Source organism: Capsicum annuum, chromosome 4 (genome assembly GCF_002878395.1).
Source record: "Capsicum annuum cultivar UCD-10X-F1 chromosome 4, UCD10Xv1.1, whole genome shotgun sequence".
Taxonomy (NCBI): Eukaryota; Viridiplantae; Streptophyta; class Magnoliopsida; order Solanales; family Solanaceae; genus Capsicum; species Capsicum annuum.
The window spans coordinates 5,701,019-5,723,351 of record NC_061114.1 but is presented as its reverse complement, the minus strand read 5'-3'; the positions used below and the strand labels follow the sequence as shown (position 1 = coordinate 5,723,351).

The window sequence follows — 22,333 nt, the reverse complement described above, 5'->3', positions numbered from 1 at the left end:
AATAGAAAGTCGGAGGCATTACAACAGAAAATCATAGGAAGGTAGTAAGAAAGTCATACTTACTTAACTTCAAAGGTTGTTGTAGGAAGGTACTGATTCTTCTCCAATACTCCCTTTTCTCTTAATACATTACAATTTTGAAGATGGTTACAACTTACCTACTTATCCTTTTTTGTCGTAATTGAAGGAGTTCTCAAATACGCAGTATTGCATTTCTTAGGTCACCTAATTTTGAGTATCTGTATTTGTTTTCTGGCTCAAGAATTCTTAGCTGTTTATGTAATCAATGATCTATTGATGAGCCCATCTTTGAAAGTCTTGGTATGGGCCTTTCCATCAAATTGAAATAACTGCTCCTCTTTTGAGGAAAACGTTGATCCGATTAGTCTCATTCATGTGAATAGGTTCCTGCTCTCTTGCACTATTACATATATAATTTTTTGAAAATTTATGTCTTTCACCAATTAATCATTTTTCTTGATTAAAAAAAAGTTGAGATATGATTTGGGAAGCGATATCTACAAGATAGTTTTGTATTTATTGTGTTCGATACAAAACATAATACCTATGGCATTTGAATGTAGATTAATTTTAGGAGGTTCAAATTCTGAGATTTCAATAAATTGTATGGGGTATAAATCAGCTACAATTAATAATGCAATATGAAATAAAACAGTTATTTTGATAATGATTGTACATGATAAAAGTGTTGGTGGATTTCTTTCTTTGAAGTTATCCGCGCATCGCGCGGGTACGTATACTAGTTTTATTTAAAAGAGTTTTGAATGAAAAGTATTTTAAAAAGGAGATAACATTGCTATATAAAGTCTCTAAACAGTAACAAGTATGGAGATATACAACTATGGAGAAAGCGTTCACCTCTTTTCTCTTAACTTCTTTGTTGCTTCATTATGTTATGGCTAATTTAGCCATGACCAAAACCAACATTACTACTGATCAATTAGCTCTTCTTTCTTTAAAATCCCAAATTATTTCCGACCCTTCTCACTTCTTGGATGAAAATTGGTCTCCTGCTGTTTCTGTTTGTCATTGGGTTGGAGTCACTTGTGGCTCTCGTCACCAACATGTGAATTCCTTGAATCTTTCTAACATGGCTCTTATGGGCAAGATTCGCCGTGATATTGGAAACTTCACATTTCTTGTTTCTCTCGACTTGGGAAGCAACAATTTCCATGGAAATTTTCCTCAAGAAATGGCACACTTGGGTCGGCTTAAGTTTCTTGATTTAAGTTCTAACAGCTTCAGAGGGGAGATTCCTTCTTGGTTTGGGTTTTAACAACAACTTCAAGTTCTAAATCTTGGAAATAATAGTTTCACCGATTCCATCCCTTCTTCATTTTCTAATATGTCCACACTTGATGGATCTGCACACCAAGACCAACAATTTCAATCACTCTACAAATATTTTTCACCACATTCCTCCTTCTTAGCTAATTCACACAGCAAAAGTTCACCTCCTTCTTTTTCCTTTTCACCTATAACCTCATCTCAAGAATCACATCAAAATTTCTAACCTTCAAGCACATCTACTCCTCTACCTAACACATCACTACATTTATACAACCACCATTATACTACCATACAGAGGGTCATTAAGAGACTAGATCATAATTTTCAAGAATGGAAATAGCACCATTAAACCATAACTTCTACTCATTGCATTGCTCAAGAAAGGACATTAAATGAAGATATGATAGAATAACCACAAGTTGGTCCATATAACAAGTCTCTGGATTATAAGTAAAGAGTCATTCGAAAAATACAATACAACATGAATTTCTCAAGACAGAGCACAGGGAGAAATATTGGTGCATACATCAAGACAAAATGGGGGAAAGAGAATGGATTCCCCACCTGTATTTGGAAAAATCGGTAAGATAAACTAGGAACCCGACGCGATGCATCGAGATCGCGTCGAGACATTGATTTGTCCAACACGATTACCGACACGGCGCGCCGATATCGCATTGATCCACTAGTTTGTTTACTTAGACACATCTCAAACATGGTCCGAAAAATCTAAAACTTTACCCGAACAACTCCTTTACACTTCTGAACATGAATCAAATCAAAAATTTCCTCCTTGGGGTCGGGAAGATCGATTTAAAATCATGGAAGTTAAGAGCTCATAAATATGACTAAATCTTTTAACCATTAGAAAAGTTTTCAGGTTACAAGCTCTCCATACGTGCCACTAAGAGTGGTATTGAGTCGAGAATGCTACGGACTGTTACATCTCTGTTAGAGTACGCGTCCTAGTAATTGCCTATCTGTGGAACAAGTAAGTAAGCGCGGTTCACAGAAGTAAACTGAACACAATATTTTTACGTGGACAACACCCGGCTCAAGAAAGGTGAAAAAAATCACGAACTGTACCTCTACAGGATTTAACCCAACTTCACTAAAATACTTGAGCCTCAACAATCAACAAAATTACAAGACTTCCTGTAACCTAGGAATTAAAACTTCTAACACCTATCACTACAAAAACACTAATCTTCCCAAGATAAGTGTTCCCAAATCTTTGAGTTCCCAAACTTGATGACAACAACTCCTAACTCAGTTTATAGATTACTGAGACTAGAATCAATGACTCATTACAATACAAGAACCTAACTGCTGCATAGTTTATGACCTACTAAGTAAGAGACTAGGTTCTTCTTCAAGTATGTGAACTGATTTGCTGATTGTTGATTAACTTTTTAGTGCATGCGTGAGTCCTGGCTTTGATTCACGTTTGTTATCTTTAATCCAACCTGTGATAGAGTCCTTTTTGATGTTCAATTCTTTCTCTAGTATAACTCTATCAGTTAACTCTTTTCCCTTTTATTGCCACCTCGCCTCTCCTAGATTTGATAGAACTCTTTTACTTCAAATCCTCTTCTTACTGAACTCCTTGATCAACTTAACTTCTTCAGGACTTCTTGTCTGATTTGACTCAGCTTATGATGTAATCAATGTTATCTATGCTTGTCTTGAACGCAAAATCACATTATCCAAACTCCTGTGCTAGCTAGACTATTTTACCTTGAATGGACCAGCTTCTTCAACACGTTTCATTCACATGTCTATCAGCAAAACTCCTCATGCCTTAACAAATTCCCCCCTTTTGATGATGAAAAACATAGTAGTTTCAACAGTACATAATCCTGACATACTCAAGAAGGAATTAAATAATAGAATCACAGTAGAATGAAACAGGTTAGTCTAATTGAGTTATAGGCATTGTATAATCTGTTCTTCCCCCTTTTGACATCATTGAAAAGCTAATCCATCAAGTGAAAATTGTTTAATAATTCTTGGCCACTGGGGCTATCACTAAAACAAGCAAGACTCAGAGCAAGAAATAACTATGCATTGAATTAACCAGAAGTAGATCAAGTGAAGTAAAATAGGTCTATTTCATGGACAAAAAAAATAGATACAATTATCATTACCCAGTAAAACAAAAAGAGAAACAAGTTAAACAGAAGAACAACATAGTGAATAGGCCTAAGGGACGAAGAAGGATTTTAATTAGAAGAGATGCAGCGGATAAGGGAGGTCAACTTCCTAATGATATCAACATTTTCAGCTCGTTCCTTATCCAAACTGTGAGCGATGCAATTTTAGCTTCAAGAAACCTCTTTTTATCTTCATGACAGCTACCAATGCAACCTGTGCACCCTCCAGCTCACCCTGCTTTGCCTCTAAGGCATTTTACAACTTCTGCATAGGGTTATCAGCATGTCTCATGGCAGCAGGTAACCTAGCATGGTTCAGTTGTCCAATCACATCCTTAGTTTTCTGCAAGGACCATACTTTGATAGGTACATAAAAATTATCGAAAATAGATGCAAGCCAGAACTGGTAGGACAGAGCAAGACCATTTGTATCTTTGGCAAGTACCCTTTGCATATGCTTAATGATGAGTAGAGGAAGGTCTATTGGAATCTCAAAATCCAATAGTTCCATCAATGTAAGATCAAGAAAACTTGCAACTGTGCGCCTTTCCTGTGTAGGCAAGATCATTTTGTGAACCATATCAAAATAAGACTGATAGAGAGGGGATATCTTATTTTTCATGACCCTATGATGAGAAGAAAGAAGAGGATTTCCATAGAATTTTCTACAGATATCAATAGCTAATGGAAGATTATCAAGAGAAGGCCAAGATCCCTTTACATAATGACTTCATCCTCCAGTAGGAACACTGATAATTCTACCCAGATCAGTAGGATAAAGATTGATGGTTTTCCCATAAATAGTGGTTGAGATCATTTCCCCAATTGCAACTCCATTTGTATAAAACTCATACACCTCATTTTTACCAAACCTTCTCTGATGATCACCTGAAGTATGACTACCCCTGAGCTGTCAGTTTTTAAACTAACATATCCATATCAGGACCCCCAAAACTAGTGATAACTCTTTCTCTAGCCATCTTTCATTTCTGAAAGTGCAGAATATGGTCTGACTGAGAAGCTTTATCAGCAGTAGCATCAACATAAATATCATCATCAGAATTAATAGAAGTAGGAGGAACAGGAGGAGTATCAGGAAGATAGTCTGAATCTAAGTAAGATAGGTCAAAAGAACCAGGTTTGGGAACTTGTTTCTTGGGATGTGAAGTAGATTTTAGAAAAACTTTAGAGGAGGTTGATCCTTGACCAGTAGAGACTTTGATAGTAGAACCTTTGATAGTGAATTTTGAGAATTAGAAGGGTGTGGGAGAGGAAGGGGAGGTATTTATGAGAGAAGAAGGGCTTTGAGGGTTTGGCTAGGATATTCTTGTGTTTTCTTTAAGAGCAAAGTAGAATATCAGGAGAGGGATTACGTGGGGGAGGAGAAGAAGTAGACACTACCCATTTATTTTTACTTGCCCTAAGTGCCTCTTCCAAAGAAGTATCTTCTCATTGTTTCCTTCCCCGAGTATGTGGAGTTTGAGGTGAATGGCTGATGGGAGAAAATTGTACCTAATTATCGACATCAACATCAATAGTTACAGAAGATGGTTTTCATTTCATAGTCGACTGTGACCTCCTAGGGATAAGATCAACAATATGAATGTCATCGTGATCAAGGATCTGAAGAGAAACCACAGGTAGTGGTAAGGGTTTTGAAAAAAGTGAAGGTTTGAAAAAGGAGTGAGAGAAGAGTTGTGGTAGAGTTTTAAACAAAGGAAAATCTGATAACTTGAGAAGGATTTGTGGTTGGATAAGTGAAGGTAAATTAATGTTTGGGTGAAGAATAATTTGGGTTGAAGGATTTGTTTCAGATTTTGTGGAGGAAGGAGAGGATGAGGAAGATGCCATAGCTTGTTGGATTTTCAGAGGTTGAAAAAAATATAAGTGGAGATGGAAGATAAAACAAAATTCTTATTTAAGAAGAATGAGAAGGAAGTTGAAATGTGAGGGGACTGTGATATGAAGAAACGTGCTGATGTAGAAGTTCTGTACTGATGGGAAAGGTCTGTCAGCCTTTCGAAGAAGAGGACTGTTGGGTTTTGGCAGTTTTAATCATGAGAGAGTGAACCATGTAGATAACCTATTTCTATTAATTCTATTATGGAAAACAATAATCATACCTTGTGTTCTGATTAGTCCATGACCACTCTTAGGATACACAACTAAATGTGTAAGACTGAATTAATCAATACTCTCCAAGGAATAGCATGTTCTAGTCAATCACTGAGGGAGATTTATACAATTGTAATCATCCCTAATGCTAAGCTAATTTTTTAAAGTGTTCTCTACTCAAGGCCTTTGTAAATATGTCAGCAATTTGTTCCTCGGTTGAACAAAACATAATTGATATATTTCCTTTTTCAACATTGTCTCTAAGGAAGTGATAGCGAATATTAATATGCTTAGTTCTGTTGTGTTGGATAGGATTTTTGGCTATGTTTATAGCACTTGTGTTATCACAAAAAATGGGAACACAACCTACATCTACTCCAAAATCCAAGAGTTGTTGTTTGATCCACAACAATTGAGCACATCATGACCCAACAGCAACGTATTCAGCCTCAGCAGTAGACAAAGCTACTAAATTTTGCTTCTTTGTGGACCAGGTAATCAAACATGATCCCAAGAAGTGTGCCATACCCGTAGTGCTTTTCCTGTCCACCAGATATCCTGCATAATCACCATCAGAGTATCCTACCAAATTAATGTTACAACCTTTGGGATACCACAAACCAAGATCACTGGTTCCTTTTAAGTATCTAAAGATTCTTTTTACAGACTTTAAATATGATTCTTTTGGCTTAGCTTGAAACCTGGAACATAGCCCTACACTGAACACAATGTCAGTCCTGCTTGCTGTAAGGTACAATAATGACCTTATCATACCTCAATACATCTTTTGCTCTACATAAGAACCTGTTTCATCCAAGTCCAGCTTTGTGGTAGTAGCAATAGGAGTACTTATCTCTTTTGCCTTTTCCATGGAGAATTTCTTGAGAAGCTCTTTGACATACTTCTATTGGTGAGTCATTGTTCTTGAAGCTTACTGCTTTATTTGCAAGCCCAAAAAGTAATTTAGCTCTCCTATCATGCTCATCTCAAATTCAAAACTCATGAGTTTGGAAAACTCATGAGTCATAAGAATATTTGTTAAACCAAAAATAAATCATCCACATACACCTGCACGACTAACAAATCCTTCCCATTAGTTTTCAAGAAAAGGGTATTGTCAATTTTACCTCTGGTATGTCCATGATCCAATAGAAATTTTGACAGTCTTTCATACAAAGCTCTTGGAGTTTGTTTCAACCCATACAAAGCTTTGTCCAGCTTGTAGACATAATCTGGAAACTCTTTGCTTTCAAATTATGGGGGTTGCTTAACATACACTTCTTCCTTGAGAATGCCATTTAGGAATGCACTCTTCACATCCATCTGATACAAAATAAATTCCATGTAATAAACAAAGGCAACAAATAGTCTTATAGCTTCAAGTCTAGCTACAGGAGCAAAAGTCTCATCAAAGTCAATTCCTTCTTCTTGATTGTATCCTTGAACCACCAGTCTTGCCTTATTTCTTGTGACTGTTCCATGCTCATCAACTTTATTTCTATACACCTACTTAGTCCCAATTACTGATCTATCTTTTGGAAAAGAAACTAAGTGTCATACTTTACTTCTCTCAAACTGATTCAATTCATCCTACATATCTAGGAACCAATCAATATCAAGCAATGCCTCAGTTACTTTATTTGGCTCTATCTCTGACATGAATACCTCGAATGCACACATACTTCTCAGTCCAGATCTTGTGGTGATACCAGAATTGAGATTAGTAAGTACATTCTCCATGGGGTGTGAGCCTTGATCTTTGTATCCTTTTGGGATCAAGCCAAGTGAGCTGCTAGGATCACTGCTAATGTTCTGATGTAAGTCAGTTAATGGCTCACTTTCCCCTTATCACTGTGCCTTTAGCTTTAGTTCCCCTATGAAAATGCCTCCAGGTTTGACTGTTTCAGTCGATGGAACATATTGTGAAACCTGTTCCTCAGTATCGCTTCCTTCCTGCAGGTTAGTCTTATCACAGAATTCATCAAAAATCACATGCATGTTTTCTTCAACACAATTAGATCTATTATTTAAAACCATATAGGCCTTACTATGAAGTGAATAACCAAAAAAGATTCCTTCATCACTTTTGGCATCAAATTTTCCAAGATTATCCTTACCATTATTATGTATGAAATATTTGCAGCCAAAAGTTCTAAAGTGAGAAATGTTAGGCTTTCTACCTTTTAGTAACTCATAGGGAGTCTTTTCTAACATTGTTCTAATCATGCACCTATTTATAGTATATGCTGCAGTACTCATTGCCTCAGCCCATAGGTTTTTGGCAACATTTGCTGCAAGCATCATTGTTCTAGCCATTTCTTCCAAGGTTCTATTTTTCCTTTCCATCACACCATTTTGTTGTGGTGTTCTAGGAGTTGAGAAGTTATAGTCTATTCCTTTTGATGAATAGAAATCTAAGAATTTTTCATTCTCAAATTCTGTCCCATGGTCAGACCTTATGGAAACTAATGAAGTGCCCAATTTCGTTTCCATTTTCTTAAAGAAAATTTCAAAGACATTAAAGGCATCTTCTTTAGAGGCTAGAAACATGGTCCAGGTAAACCTAGAATAATCATCAACAATTACAAAAATATACCTTTTTCCACCTCTGCTTTGTTGTCTCATTGGTCCATACAAGTCCATATGGACCAGCTCAAGACACTTGGTAGTACAAACATAGTTCTTTGACTTAAATGAAGATCTTACTTGCTTCTTCCTTACACATGCACTACATAACTTTTTTTCCATAAACATGGTTTTAGGTAATCCCAAACTATGACTTTGGATGAAAGTATGTTCAGTCGTTTTAGACTTGTATGTCTAAGTCTTTTGTGCCAAAGGAGGGGATCAGTTTCTATTTCACTTAGACAAGTCAACTCAAGTCCTGGTATTACCATTAAGTCTGCTTTGTATATGTTTCTGTATCTCCTTGCAGTAAGCACAATTTCTTTGGTGTCCATCCTTTTGACTTTAACCCCTGCAGCAGTAAAAATTACTTTATTACCTTTATCACACAATTGTGAGATGCTCAGTAGGTTATGCTTTAATCCTTGCACAAGATACACATCCTCCACAACTTTTGACTTAGATATGCCAATTTTTCCAACTCCAGTAATGATTCCCTTTTTTTCCATTTCCAAAAGAAACTCCTCCTCCATCTATTTTTGAGATTGAAAGGAACTTTTTCTTATAGCCAATCATATGTCTTGAGCATGCACTATCTAAGTACCAGTGCTTTTTGTTTCCCTTCACTATCTCCTGTAAAAGAAATCAAAGGTTAGATTTAGGAACCCAGACAAGCTTGGGCCCTGTTTTGTTGGTAAAAGGATAAATTAAATTCCTTTTAGTCCATGTAGGAAACAAGTAACCCGACCTATTTCTCTGACCAATTTTAGTGCTTGTATTTTTGGTCTGAGAAAAGTTTATTGCCAAATTCTAACTTCTAACTCTACTTTCGGTAGCCACAGGACATTCAGTAGTAGGATTTCCAAGATTACCATAGATATAACATAGATCTTGTAGATTATCAGCCTTTTTAAAAAACCTAAACCTGCTTTTTCATTATGATTTCTTCCACTCAACTGATGAACAATTCTTGAAGAATTTGTCCATCTGTTAGCTCTTTCCAGATCCATCTTTAACTTAGCAACTTCTTGACTTAGCTTGTTCATCTTTTCAGTCAAATCATGACATTCCAATTTGTACTTAGTTAACTCATGTTCAGCCTTTTCTTGTTCTTTACTCATGGCCTTTTTCCATTTTCAGTGAGAATCAATTTAAGAACTTCAGACTTAAGATTATTATTTTAAGACTCAAGCAATGTGACTTGGTTCTTGAGAGTGTAATTTTCTTTTTCAACAGAATGCTTGCAAACTTTCAGGTTAATGAAATCAAATTTTAGGCTTGCAAGGCTGTTGAACAATTCATCCCTATCAGAAGTTAATTCTTAGAGATTGTCAATTGAATCACTCATCAAGGAAACAAATTTAGTTTTAGAAAACAGATGCAATTTTTCTTTGACTTCAAGTAAACTTACCTCAGAAGCATCATCTTCTTTCTCAATGTCTGAATCTTCAAATGCCATAAATGCTGTCTCATCAACTTCATCATCATCAGATTTAGATCCCCATGCAGCTATCATGGCATGTTCTTCTTTTTTCCTTTCTCTTGGCCCTTTCTTTTTGTTCCTTTTCAACCTTTTCCTTTCTCCACTCTATTCATCAAAGAGGATATTCTCTGATCTGATGATCAGTCTTTCCATACTTCTAGCATCTATTTGGATTATCATTTGAATATTTCTTGATACCTGTTCCCTTCTTCTTCCTGAAAAACTTGTTGAATTTTTTGGTTATGAAGGCAACTTGCTCCTTATCAAGTTCAAATTCATCATCACTATTAGAAGCTTTTAAATCTAAGATTTTCTCAGGGGCTGCTTGTTCTTTGATTCCATCAATTTCCATTTCATAAGTCCTTAAGTTCCCTACAAGTTCATCCAGGGTCAAGCTTTCAAGCTCTTTATTTACCTCCCTAATTGTAGTCACCTTAACATTTCATTTTGGTTTAGGTAACACCCTCAGTACCTTTTCAACTTGTTCTTTCTCAAAAATGACTTTCCTTAATAAAGTCAACTTATTTCTTAAGGTGGTAAGCCTTGTCATCATCTCATGAAGTGTTTCATTTTCCTTCATTTTGAATGCCTCATATTTAGTAAACAGGAGAGCAATCCTGAACTTTCTTACTTGGGAAGTACCTTCATGAGCATTTACCAGTGCATCCCAAATTTGCTTAACATTAGTACAGGTGGATACCCTGTTATACTCAACCGGCCCTAGACCACAAACCAAGATGTTTTTGGCCTTTGCATTTTTCTTCAAAGCCAACAGGTCATTAGGAGTAAATTCACTCCTTAATTTCTTGACTTGTTCTCCGTCAACAGTTTTCATTGGAATAGTGGGACCATCAGTAATCCTTTCCCATAACTCATAGTATTCACCTTGAATGAACATCTCCATCCTTGCTTTCCACCAAATAAAGTGAGAACCATCAAAAAGTGAAGGTCTAGTAGTTGACTGACCTTCACTGTGACCAGTAGGAGGTGTGGAATTCATCATATTGATCCTTTTCTTAGGTGCTAGCCTTATTTAAGACAATCTTTCCCTGATACCACTTGTTAGAGTATCCGTCCTAGTAATTGCATATCTGTGGAACAAATAAGTAAACGTGGTTCACAGAACGTGGAAAACACCCGAATCAAGAAAGGTGAAAAAAACCACGACCTATACCTCTACAGGATTTAACCCAACTTCACTAAAATACTTGAGCCTCAACAATCAACAAAATTACAAGACTACTTGTAACCTAGGAATTAAAACTTCTAACTCCTATCACTACAAAAACACTAATCTTCCCAAGGTAAGTGTTCCCAAATATCTGAGTTCCCAAACTTGATGACAACAACTCCTAACTCAGTTTATAGATTACTGAGACTAGAATCAATGACTCATTACAATACAAGAACCTAACTACTACACAGTTTATGACCTGCTAAGTAAGAGACTAGGTTCTTCTTCAAGTATATGAACTGATATGCTGATTGTTGATTAACTTTTCAGTGCGTGTATGCGTCCTGGATTTGAGTGACATTTGTTATCTTTAATCCAACCTGTGATAGAGTCCTTTTTGATGTTCAATTCTTTCTCCAGTAGAACTCTATCAGTTAACTCTTTTTCCTTTTGCTGCCGCCTCACCTCGCCTAGATTTGATAGAACTCTTTTACTTCAAATCCTCTTCTTACTGAACTCCTTGATCAACTTAACTTCTTCAAGACTTCTTGTCTGATCTGACCCAACTTCTGATGTAATCAATTTTATCTATGCTTGTCTTGAATGCAGAATCATATCATCCAAACTCCTGTGCCAGCTAGACTATTTCACCTTGAATGAACCAGCTTCTTCAACATGTTTCATTCACATGTCTATCATCAAAACTCCTCATGCCTTAACAATCTCAACTAAGACAAAGATTTCCTCTTGAAGAGATTGCTCCTCATTTAAGGATCTGAGATTTTTTCCATAAGTTTGCATAAACCTTATCACTTTGGCTAAAACCAACATAGGATGAATCAGTGACATATAGAAACATATTTCCTTTAGACCAAGCATATTAGGAGGCATAGATTTTTATGGATCATGAATAACATAACATATGGCCTGAATACATGAAAGACTGGATTACTGAGAGACATAATTGCTTGTAGTTTGGAGGTCATATCATAGACATAAGTCCATGAGAAACTCTAATCGTAGGCATAGGCATAACTTAAATAGATGATGTAAGAAGTTCACGAAATAATCTCTGAAATGGAAGTAGGAGGAGTATGCTTGAGTAAGAATAGACTTACCATGATTTCTCCCCCGCAACTTGTCGAATCGAGAAAAAAATTTGGGAATTAACTTAATTCCCCATCCCCCCTTAGATCAAAGTCACACCTCTAGACTTTCAGACATAACCTCACATCAAAATCTGTAGCCACAACCTCTACGCAAATGAGACATCACCATAAATTTCAACTCTAAACTCTACCTGATGAACTATACTCGGAAGGCCTTGCTTTTCAAAAAAAAAAGTGATACTTTTAACATTCGCTAGCTTCAATAGCCAACACTCTACCACTCTCACTCTCGTGAGTGCACACACCCACACTCCTTATCACAAAAGGGGTATCAGTATATATATGAACTCAAACTTCTCTCATTAATCCCTAATACAAAGGCACTACATTATTTTCTAGGACATTTTCTTCTAACTTTCAGAGTCATCGACTTACGACTAATATTTCCATGTGCATAGACACCCACACTTCAAAACACTTAACGCTCCATCTTCAATTTCCTTAGGATACTATCATTACACCTCAAATCACATAATCAACAACTTAAAAAAATCTGTAAAACTATACCAAAGGCACATATTTCTTACCTATATTTCCTGAATTCAACTATAACGAACACCATACAACAACAACAGCAACCCCTGAGTCTATAATTATAACTTACTAGCTTATCTAGCCATTTTCATGCTTGAAGCAAACAACAATTCACCTCCGTTACCAACTCGATCTCATGCAATATGATTTGGCTATACATATATTCAATAAATTGCCCTTACCACTTTTCTTGACATTTTTCCTCTAAACCCCTAGTTCCAACCAACACAACAACAACAGGAAGAACAAAAAATTGCTAGTGGATCAAAATAGGCCTCACACGGCTTCACTAGACTTTGATTTTTTGTTTTTATGTTTTGAACAAGGAAATGAAATGAATAACAAAGCAACTATGCTAGTGAATCGAAAGAGTCCCACCCGGCTTCACTAGACTTTACTTTCAACAACACAATGATATCAAGATTACAAGAGATAAAAACTTGACACATAATATTCAATGGACCAAGAATACGCATCTTACTCTGTATAAATAAAATTCTGAGGCAAACACTTCCTCCACGGACTACCATACAATCCATACATGCTACTAGCTACCACAGTAGTATATCATCATAAAGGGGTAAATCATCCTCAAACATCGATTATTCAACTAAAATATTTATTTACAAAAAATTCATCCTCGCTCTAACTTCAAATTTGTGACTTCACATCATCAACTTCTTGGTCCAACATCACTACCAATAGGTCATGACACCGACACTTAACTTATACTACTAATACTCGGGTGGAAATATAGTTCCAACATTCTGTTACACATCATCCCCCTTAAGCGTGATATCAGCAACATAAATTCCAAAAGGGACTGAATAAACTTGATACCGCAGGCTGGAAAGCACGATTTCATCAATATCAAAGTTTACACCAGAATTAATATACTCTGAAGCACTAACAGACTCTTCTCAAGTCCTTGCACAATATTTTTCTTATAATCTTTATGGCTTAATTAGAAAGAACTATCCCATTTAGATTCTGGACTTCTGCACTTGATTCACCCCAACAATGGACACATCTGAGCACATCAAGGAAAAGAATTGGGATGGCTTTACTTTTGTATGGAAAACACCATAGCACAAATTAGAGTATGGAGGAGGAACATTCTGACTCCATAGCACGAACTAGAACATGAAGAAAGAGAGATATTCCTAAATGCCTTATAGCCTCCTGCTTATAAGTGTGGCGCGGTACACACCCATAAACAAGACTCTATCCGATATGATTTCACAGACACCTTGGGATCATGAACTGTGCTCTGATACCAAGTTTATCATGACCCAAACTGGGGCCCTGTCCATGACAAGCATTTCGAGCCATGAAGGACCGAAACAGCACTATCTATCTGGTAATCATGCACATAATTCATATGATAAAAGAAATACGGAAGATTCACAATACTGCAAAAACATGGTCAACCTGAATGTGATCATAACACTGAAAATGTCTGACTCAGTCTGCGAAATCTCTACTATGGACTAAACAAACTATCTAAAAACTGGGATAAGGCCCCTAGTAGACCAAAATAGAACTAAAGATAATTATCTGAAATAACCAGGCCTTCTGGATAATAAAGGCTCACCACTGAAAAATATGATCTATGATCTGAAATATCTAATATTTATCTGGACCCCTAGACTGTGCCTCAAAACTTGGAGAGAGGGGGGGTCAACACAAAAGTACTGGCATGCAAAGCAATCCAAAATAGAGTACTTGAACATATATATAAAATAGATGAGAGCAATTTTTCATCAAACGTCATGCATAAAATAGTTTATGGAAACACATAGGCATCATTCGAGTAATCATAAATCATTCTTGTCAAAACAGTTTCTGATCTTTGTATTACTTCTGAGTTAGGTGGCACTCTCGTACATTTATGATATTCCACGAGCTATATGGAATCCACCATTGACTTGGCGGGGAAGCCTCCAACTCGAGTGTACCACAAGGGTTGGAGTCTCTTATTCTAATACGCCACATGGCACTAGGCCAGCGTAATATAAGATATACTCAGATTGGCAAATCACAGTTTTGGGTAATGAGTATCTGGACTCATGCCTTCTTCGGGGAACCACCTAACATCTCTTTCTTCCCATGAACAGTGCCGTGAACAGTGTTGTAAATAGTGCCACAAGATGATTCTTCTAAAAAATTGAGAAAGAAATAGTGCCGTGAACAGTGTTGTGAACAGTGCCATGAAGAGTGTTGTGAATAGTGTCATTTTAGAGTTCGATTGGATTTACGGATCTTCAGTTTTGGATCTCAAATTTTTCAATACGGAGTTGGAGTTCGTCATTGTTGAGGTCCTATTAGGAATTCTATAGTTCGGGCTTTCTTGATTTTATTATCAACAAAATCGATTCTTCAAAAGTCCATCTCTCAACTCTACTTTTTTATTATATCGAAGTTGGTTAATATCGTGATTTTGTGGTGTGGTTTTGAATATTTTGAGTAAAATGTTAATTGTTGTTGTTGATATGAATGATTGGTATGCTTAAATGTTTGAATCTTAGTTGGGGTATGTATTGTTGATTTCGGATTTTGAAAAGTGATTTGATAGTCGAACTTGTTTAATAATGTGGTTAAAAATGGATTTGGGGGATGGAATTGAGAAATTGATGAAAAAGTTGAATTTAGATTAGCTTTGGTTTATTGTTGTTTTTTTTTTTAATTTGTAGTGAGCATGAATATTGTTGGAATGTGATAAAATTATGATATGTTGAAATGGATAGGCGAATGTTGGTTCGGGTAGGCAAAAATTTAGGAATAAGTTTTCTTGTTGAATGTTTGAATGTGGAATTTGAGTTGAACAGTTTGGTTTTAGTTCTTGCATTTGGAAATGTATTCATTTAATCGGGGAATGCCCCGGGATCAGTTGTATTTATTCGCCGTGGAATTCCCCAAAGTACTTTGTATTTGGAGGACGTCCGTGATGAAGGTCCGAGGCATCGGGTAGCATGGGAGTGTAGTATAGAATTAGTGTAAGGTAGAATAGGATTTACATTTTCGCATTCTTTTTTCTATTTTGGACTGTATAATTGGACTGGACATTATTTTTGGATTCGTTTGCTTGATTGATCATTTTATTTATTTTTGGTGTGGTTTATACATTCATAGTGTTCAAATTAGCTGATATATTCTACGAAGCGATCATGGTTTAACCACTGGATCAAGGGGTGCCTAACACTTTCCCCTCGGTCAACAGAATTCCTTAGCCGAAATCTCTGTTTTCGGATCAGTTTTATAGAGTCAAAACCATTTTGAAAAAGGATATCCATGGGTGACTTGTCACAACTAATTTATGCCGAGTGGAGACTTTGAGTTTAAATGTAAATAATCTTTTTCGAAATAAAATTTTTATTTTTGTCACTTTAATAATGAAAACCCTTTCAAAACCCATAATAATAATCTTTTGGAGTTAAAAAGTGGTGTGACAGCTCTGGCGACTTTGCTGGGGATTTTTTTAGAATTTGAACTTATTTTGGAGTTATATCAGCTTAGTTTGGCACTATGGGTGTATAGACATTTTGTTTGTGTTATTTTGTGTTATTGTTTATCATTGTTAAGTGCCTACATGCTCTTTATTTACAGTTTTTATTTTATGTGTTACCATTTTATATCTGGCATCATGTGCATAATCCGAGTCATTCTTTCTACAACAAGTTCGGTAGTACACGCTGTGTACACGACCTAAAGTTGAGTCACCCTTATTTTAGGAGGGGGGAGCCGTTGGCTGGTATGGAGTAGGTGGACAGCTAAAGCAACCACTATCAACCATACGCTCCCCCGAATAGCCTTGTTAGTGAACCCCAGTGTAGGTCAGCCTTTAGGTCATACTTATGTGCATCATATTGAGACCTAGCGGGGCCCATTTGATCTTTTATAGGAGACTCACCTCTACCGCATCCCTACGTGCTAAATGTTGCATCTTTGAGGGTAATGGGGTCTTTTGACGAACTGATTTAGGGAAAACATATGTCAGAAATAAAGTGTGTAGGCAATGAAAAAAAGTGAGTTGAAGAAAAAAAAAGTTTCGTAGTATTTAGAGTTCTTTAGGGATTTTGTTTTTAACAATCCAAAAATTCAAAAAAATCTTTTTACCTTTTGCACTCATTTGTCAAAATCAAAAACATCAAAAAGACTTTTCTTTTGTTTCCTTGAGCAAGTATTCATAATTCGAAAACTTCAAAAAAAGATTTTTATTCATAGGATTTTTTATAAAAGAAAAATGCAAAAATTGTAGGAGTTTTGTACATTTCATGAGAATACCAAAAAGATTTTTCTTTCATAGTTGTTGGTGTCATTTTTATGTGGAGTGTCAAAGTGAAAAACTCAAAAAAAAGATTTTTATCGTTGTAGTCTCGTCTCTCAAGTCAGGGTTCAGTCAGTTATTTAATCTTTAATTGTCCTATCTGGACGAACTACGCACCCCTAATTCTTCTCTCTCGGGAGTAAGATACATAGGCAGCCTATTTTTGGTTCGGGGATCTTATTTTTTTTTAAATTTTTTTTTACTCTTGATTTAGAGTAGGTGTTTCACATATGCCTCGAAAAGAACACTACAAAAAGATTTTCCTTAATAGTCGTAGGTTTCATTTTTGGTTGATCTTATTTAAAAATTCAAAAAGATTTTCTTCAGTTATTATTAGAGTAGGTGTTTCATATACATTTTTAAAAGAAAACTATAAAAAGATTTTCCTTTAAAAGCTTCAAGTTTAATTTTCATATAAAATTCAAAATTGAAAATCCAAAAAGATTTTTCTTTGGTAATCATAGGTTTCATTTTTGTATAGGGAGTTTAAACCTAAAGAAATGCAAAAAAAAGATTTTTTTCATCAATTCTTTTGATAATTGGTTATTTTCTTTTTCTTCTTAAAGTTTCAAAAAAAGGAAAAAAAGAAAAAAGAGAGGAAAAAGAGTTTGGTTGGCCATTTTGGCAAAAACTTCACGAACTATGCACACCTGATTCTCCTTTTTCGGGGGTGAGATACGTAGGCGCCCTTCTTGGGTTTGGTGATCTTTTCTAAAACAAAAAAAGGTTTTGGAGAAAAAATGTTGAACTCTAACATATTTTTTTCCTCTTGTTTAGTTAGTTTATGGTGGTTGGTTTATGGCTTCCTAGATGGTCCTCTATATCACACCAAATTCAAGGAAGGGTTAGTTGTGTCCAACAAGGATATAGAGAGTGGCATCATGGATAAAACAAAGAGTCAGGAAATTGAGATTTTAAAGGAAGAGAATTTGAGACAGAGACAACAAATGATGGAAATGTACCGAGCTTGGGCCAGTGGGTTGCCTCCACCTCAGTTCCCCACTTTTGACCCTGCAAATACCTTGAGTCTTCCACTAAAATCGCAAAGTCGGTTTCCTACTATGGTTAATACACCATAGTATGCCTCAGAAGCTATTCTACGTCAAATGCACCTCAATACTTGCACCACTCTTTCTTTTGCTCCTCAGTGTAAGTCTACCACATTCACATCACCACATATCGTTTGTGCTTTTGTTGCTCAACCTTCTACTAATGCTTCCACTTTGGCTATCAATCCAATGATTGTGCTTCCCATTCCACTAGTGAATCCACGTTTACTACTCTTGATGATCATTGTTATACTCTTGAGCCTACCGTTAAATTAAGTGGACCGCCAAAATTTCTTACTAAGAAGCCTAGAATGCTAGAAGAGCTAGAGAAAGTGGTTGGGAAAGTTAAGAGTGTAGAAAATGATATGAAAAATTCTCCTGGACTTATGGGCTATGAAGATGTTTCATATAAAAACTGGGGCATGTCTTTAAGTGTTAACCTTCCTCCCCGCTTTGAGACATCAAAATTTGGGGATCCTGATGGACAGAAGGATTCTGTGAAACATTTGGTACGACATTGCAATCAACCAAGGAAAACTGAAGGAAAGAAGAAGGAAAACACACCTATTGTCATGCCAGGGCCAAAGTAGATTTTAAGAAGTCCAACCTACCAATACTGTCAGCCTCAATCCCAAGCTTACATATTAGATCCACATAACCACTTGCAACAAGGTTTCTTTCCCCAAAATCCAAGAAATCCCATTCTATTTCCTCAATATCATTTGAACAATGAACAATTGTATGCTCATCCATCTTCTTATCCACAATGGCATGCACCTGTCCCTCAACATCGTCCTCAACCCCACAAATTTACCAAGGAACCTCTAAATTCAAGTTTCATTCGAGGCCAGAGTTTACAAAGAGGAGGAAGAAAAAAGATAATTTCACTCCTATTGGGGAATCCTATGCCAGTTTATTCTAGAGATTGGTATAGCAGGGCATGATCACTTCTCTCCTTGGTTATACTCCTGACCCACATTCAAGAAGTTTTTTTCCTAATGTACGATATATATATCATTCTGACGTTCAGGGTCACAGTATTGAAGATTGTCGTTCTTTGAAAAGAGAAATTGAGAAGATGATTTAAAATGGATCAATTATGGTGCAGAACATTGACAGTGAGGGAAGCTCTAGTCATGCTGATATGCAAATCAGTGGCTAAGTTGTCAGGCTGAGCAATGGAGAAGTCACCCCTCTCCCTAATAGGAAGAGGTCTGGTAGTTTGTTTTGTTTTCTTTTCTGTTTTTCAAATTATTTCAGGGTTGTAGTTCGGGATCTATCTTGTTTTTGTCCTTTTGTCGTTTATGTTCAAACCCTTCTATCTTTTATTTCAACTAAATAAATTGTCCCTTTTTCTTTGTGTTTTAAATATGTGTTATTTGTTTGTTTTCTTTATACAGTACATTTTATGTTGACTCTAGTGATATGAAATGCTTACGGAATTTTCAGCCATATCTTAAAGTCCAATTTAACCATGAAACATGGAATCAGAGGGCTAAGGTTAGAAAAGGCATCTGAGAAAAATTGATAGAGTGTTGACAAATTTGGTGACCATGTTGAAGTCTTCTTTTAAAATTAAAGAAATTATTTTGAGAATCACAAGAATAACTTGATCATCAATTGAAAAACAAAGCTCAATTAGGTCAAATAGCGGATATGTGCTCCCGAGAAATAGAACAAAAATCAAATCCACGAAAGAATGAGTTATTCAATGTGAGGGATGTACAACAAAGATGGAGTTGTATGTTCGACAAGTGTAAAAGAAGAGGTGACACATATGCTCGGGGCAAGTTAGTATTGTAAAACATGTCATAAGTGATATTAATTGTGTTCTTTCACATTGCATGCTATGTACTAGCATCTTCAAGGATAGATATGATGAAGGCATTTCATTCTACTATCCAAATATTGTGTCATCCTTTTTTTACCCCATTTAAGCCTTAGTGTTAGTTTCTTTCATACTATCCTTTGAAATTAAGATAAAGTTAACAAAGCTCAAAGAAAAAGTGTTGAGCAAAACAGTAGACTCAGAAAAACTTCAGAAAAAAAGAGAAGAGAAGAAAAAGAAGAAGAAAATATGACCAAAAGAAAGTAAAGAGAAGAGTGTCAAGAAAAATAGAGTCAGAAAGTTTCAAAGAAAAAAAAGTCAATAAATGAAAAAAAAGAGGAAGGAAATCAGAATCAAGCAAAAGAACAAGTTGTCAGAACTACGCGTGACCTGATTCTCCTCTTTCGGGGATGAGATATGTAGGCTTCCCTACTCCGGATTCGGTCCAACCAAATAAACAATTTAGAGTCACCCAGTCAAAAGAAATTGGGGCATGAGTTAATCCTCATTGTTTGAGTCGATTCCAAAAGTTGTAAGTCCTCACCTTACTTCAAGTGTCGATTGGGCCTTATGCCATCCTTTCTTTCTAACCCTATCTAAAATCCAAGTTACAACCAAAGAAAGACCTTCAAATCAATTTTTAAGGATGTTAAGGCTAAGCATGCAAGGGATATGATGATGCAGTTGGAAACTACTTGTCTTCCTTAATATAAGAAATCAAGATAGAAATAAAAATGAGAGAGTATTATTGGTGAAAACCCTTACAGGCAGCGTAAAACGATGGTAAGTTGAGAGAGATAAAATAAGAGTCTTATCAGTGAAAACTCTCACGGGCACCATAAGATGACTGTGAGTTAAGGGAAATGAAGATAAGAGAGTCTCATTAGTGGAAAACCCTTACAGACACCATAAGACAATGGTGAACTGAGGAAAAATAATGAGAGAAGATTGTTGGAGAAAACCCTTCAAGGCACTACTAGCCGAATGGGGTCTTAAATACAATTGACCTAAGGAAGCAACTCAGTTTCAAGGCCATTAACTCAACAACAATGGGTACAAAGTTTGGATGAAAAGAGCAAGCTGCTTAATCCAAAATGCATGGCATAATCATTAGTGTTTACTGTCATTTTTAGATGAATTTCTTATTTCTTTGTTTCATAAGGGGACATTCATTGTATTTTCTTTCTTCTCTTTATTTTTATTTTATCTTTCTTGAGTCAGTTATCCAAACAAAAATTGTCATTCTTTTTTTGTTTCTTGTCCTTGAGTCAAGACCGTGTCAAAACAAGTGAGAAAAGATTTCAAAACCGGCTACCAGTTTCTTCAATTGCAAAAAGCGAGATAAAAGGCCAACACATGAAAAATATATGATTGTGAGCCAAAATAAGGCATACAGAAAGTTTTGTCAACAGACTAGTCGGGGACCTCATGGAAATACCAAAGTTCAATGGGTTTATCTGAGGAGCATGGCAAACCAAAGATACTATATTTGTTTCAAAGTCACTCTTAATAATCTGAGTTTTGTCAATGAAGAATCAAGTCAATAACACAGGTTAATGGTTGGAAGCAATATTAAATGTGATGACGTCAAGAGCGTTTACCACGAAAGCCAAAGCAACAAAAGCAGCCACCATGTTTTTAAACTCACAACCTTTCTTTGCATGAAACAGGAACACATGTTACCTTCAAATCAAGGATTTCAAATCCTAAACATCAAGGCCCATAATTTCTCACTTTTATAAATGCAGGAAGCAATGTTGCTGCACAGGTTTGATAATTAAATCATGATAAAAATTCATCATCTTGTATCCCTCGGAGACACACTTTCTTGTCCGGGGATTTCAGTTTTCATTTGTTGGATGATACACTTGTTAAATTGAACCTTCACTCCTAGAAGACATACTTTTTAGTCGATTCATTCCCTTTGATTCCTATAAGACGTACCTTTTAGTCAAGTTATTCCCTTTGATTCCTATAAGACGTACCTTTTAGTCAAGTCATCTCTTTGATTTCTATAAGACGTACCTTTTAGTCAAGTCATTCCCTTTGATTCCTATAAGACGTATCTTTTAGTTGAGTCATTCCCTTTGACCCCTAGAAGACGTACCTTTTAGTAGAGTCATTCCCTTTGATTCCTATAAGATGTACCTTCTAGACGAGTCATCTCCTTTGATTCCTATAAGATGTACCATTTAGTCTAGTCATTTCCTTTGATTCCTATAAGACGTACCTTTTAGTTGAGTCATCTCCTTTGATTCCTATAAGACGTATATTTTAGTTGAGTCATTCCCTATTCGTATAAGACGTACCTTTTAGTTGAGTCATCTCCCTTGATTCTTAGTAAGACGTACCTTTTAGTCGTGTCATCTCATTTGATTCCTATAAAACATACCTTTTATTCAAATCATTCTCCTTTGATTCCTATAAGACATACCTTTTAGTCGAGTCATATCCCTTTGATTCCTATAAGATGTGCCTTTTATTCAATTTATCCCCCTTGATTCCTATAAGACATACCTTTTAGTAGAGTCATCTCCCTTTGATTCCAATAAGACGTACCTTTTA

At 36.0% G+C, this 22,333-nt stretch overlaps 1 long non-coding RNA gene across 1 annotated transcript in view; it reads left to right on the top strand.

The window, feature by feature from the left end:
* The window catches only part of LOC124897617, a 36,989-nt gene that overhangs the window by 862 nt on the left and 13,794 nt on the right, over positions 1–22,333 (top strand). The gene's annotated exons all lie outside the window — the stretch shown is intronic.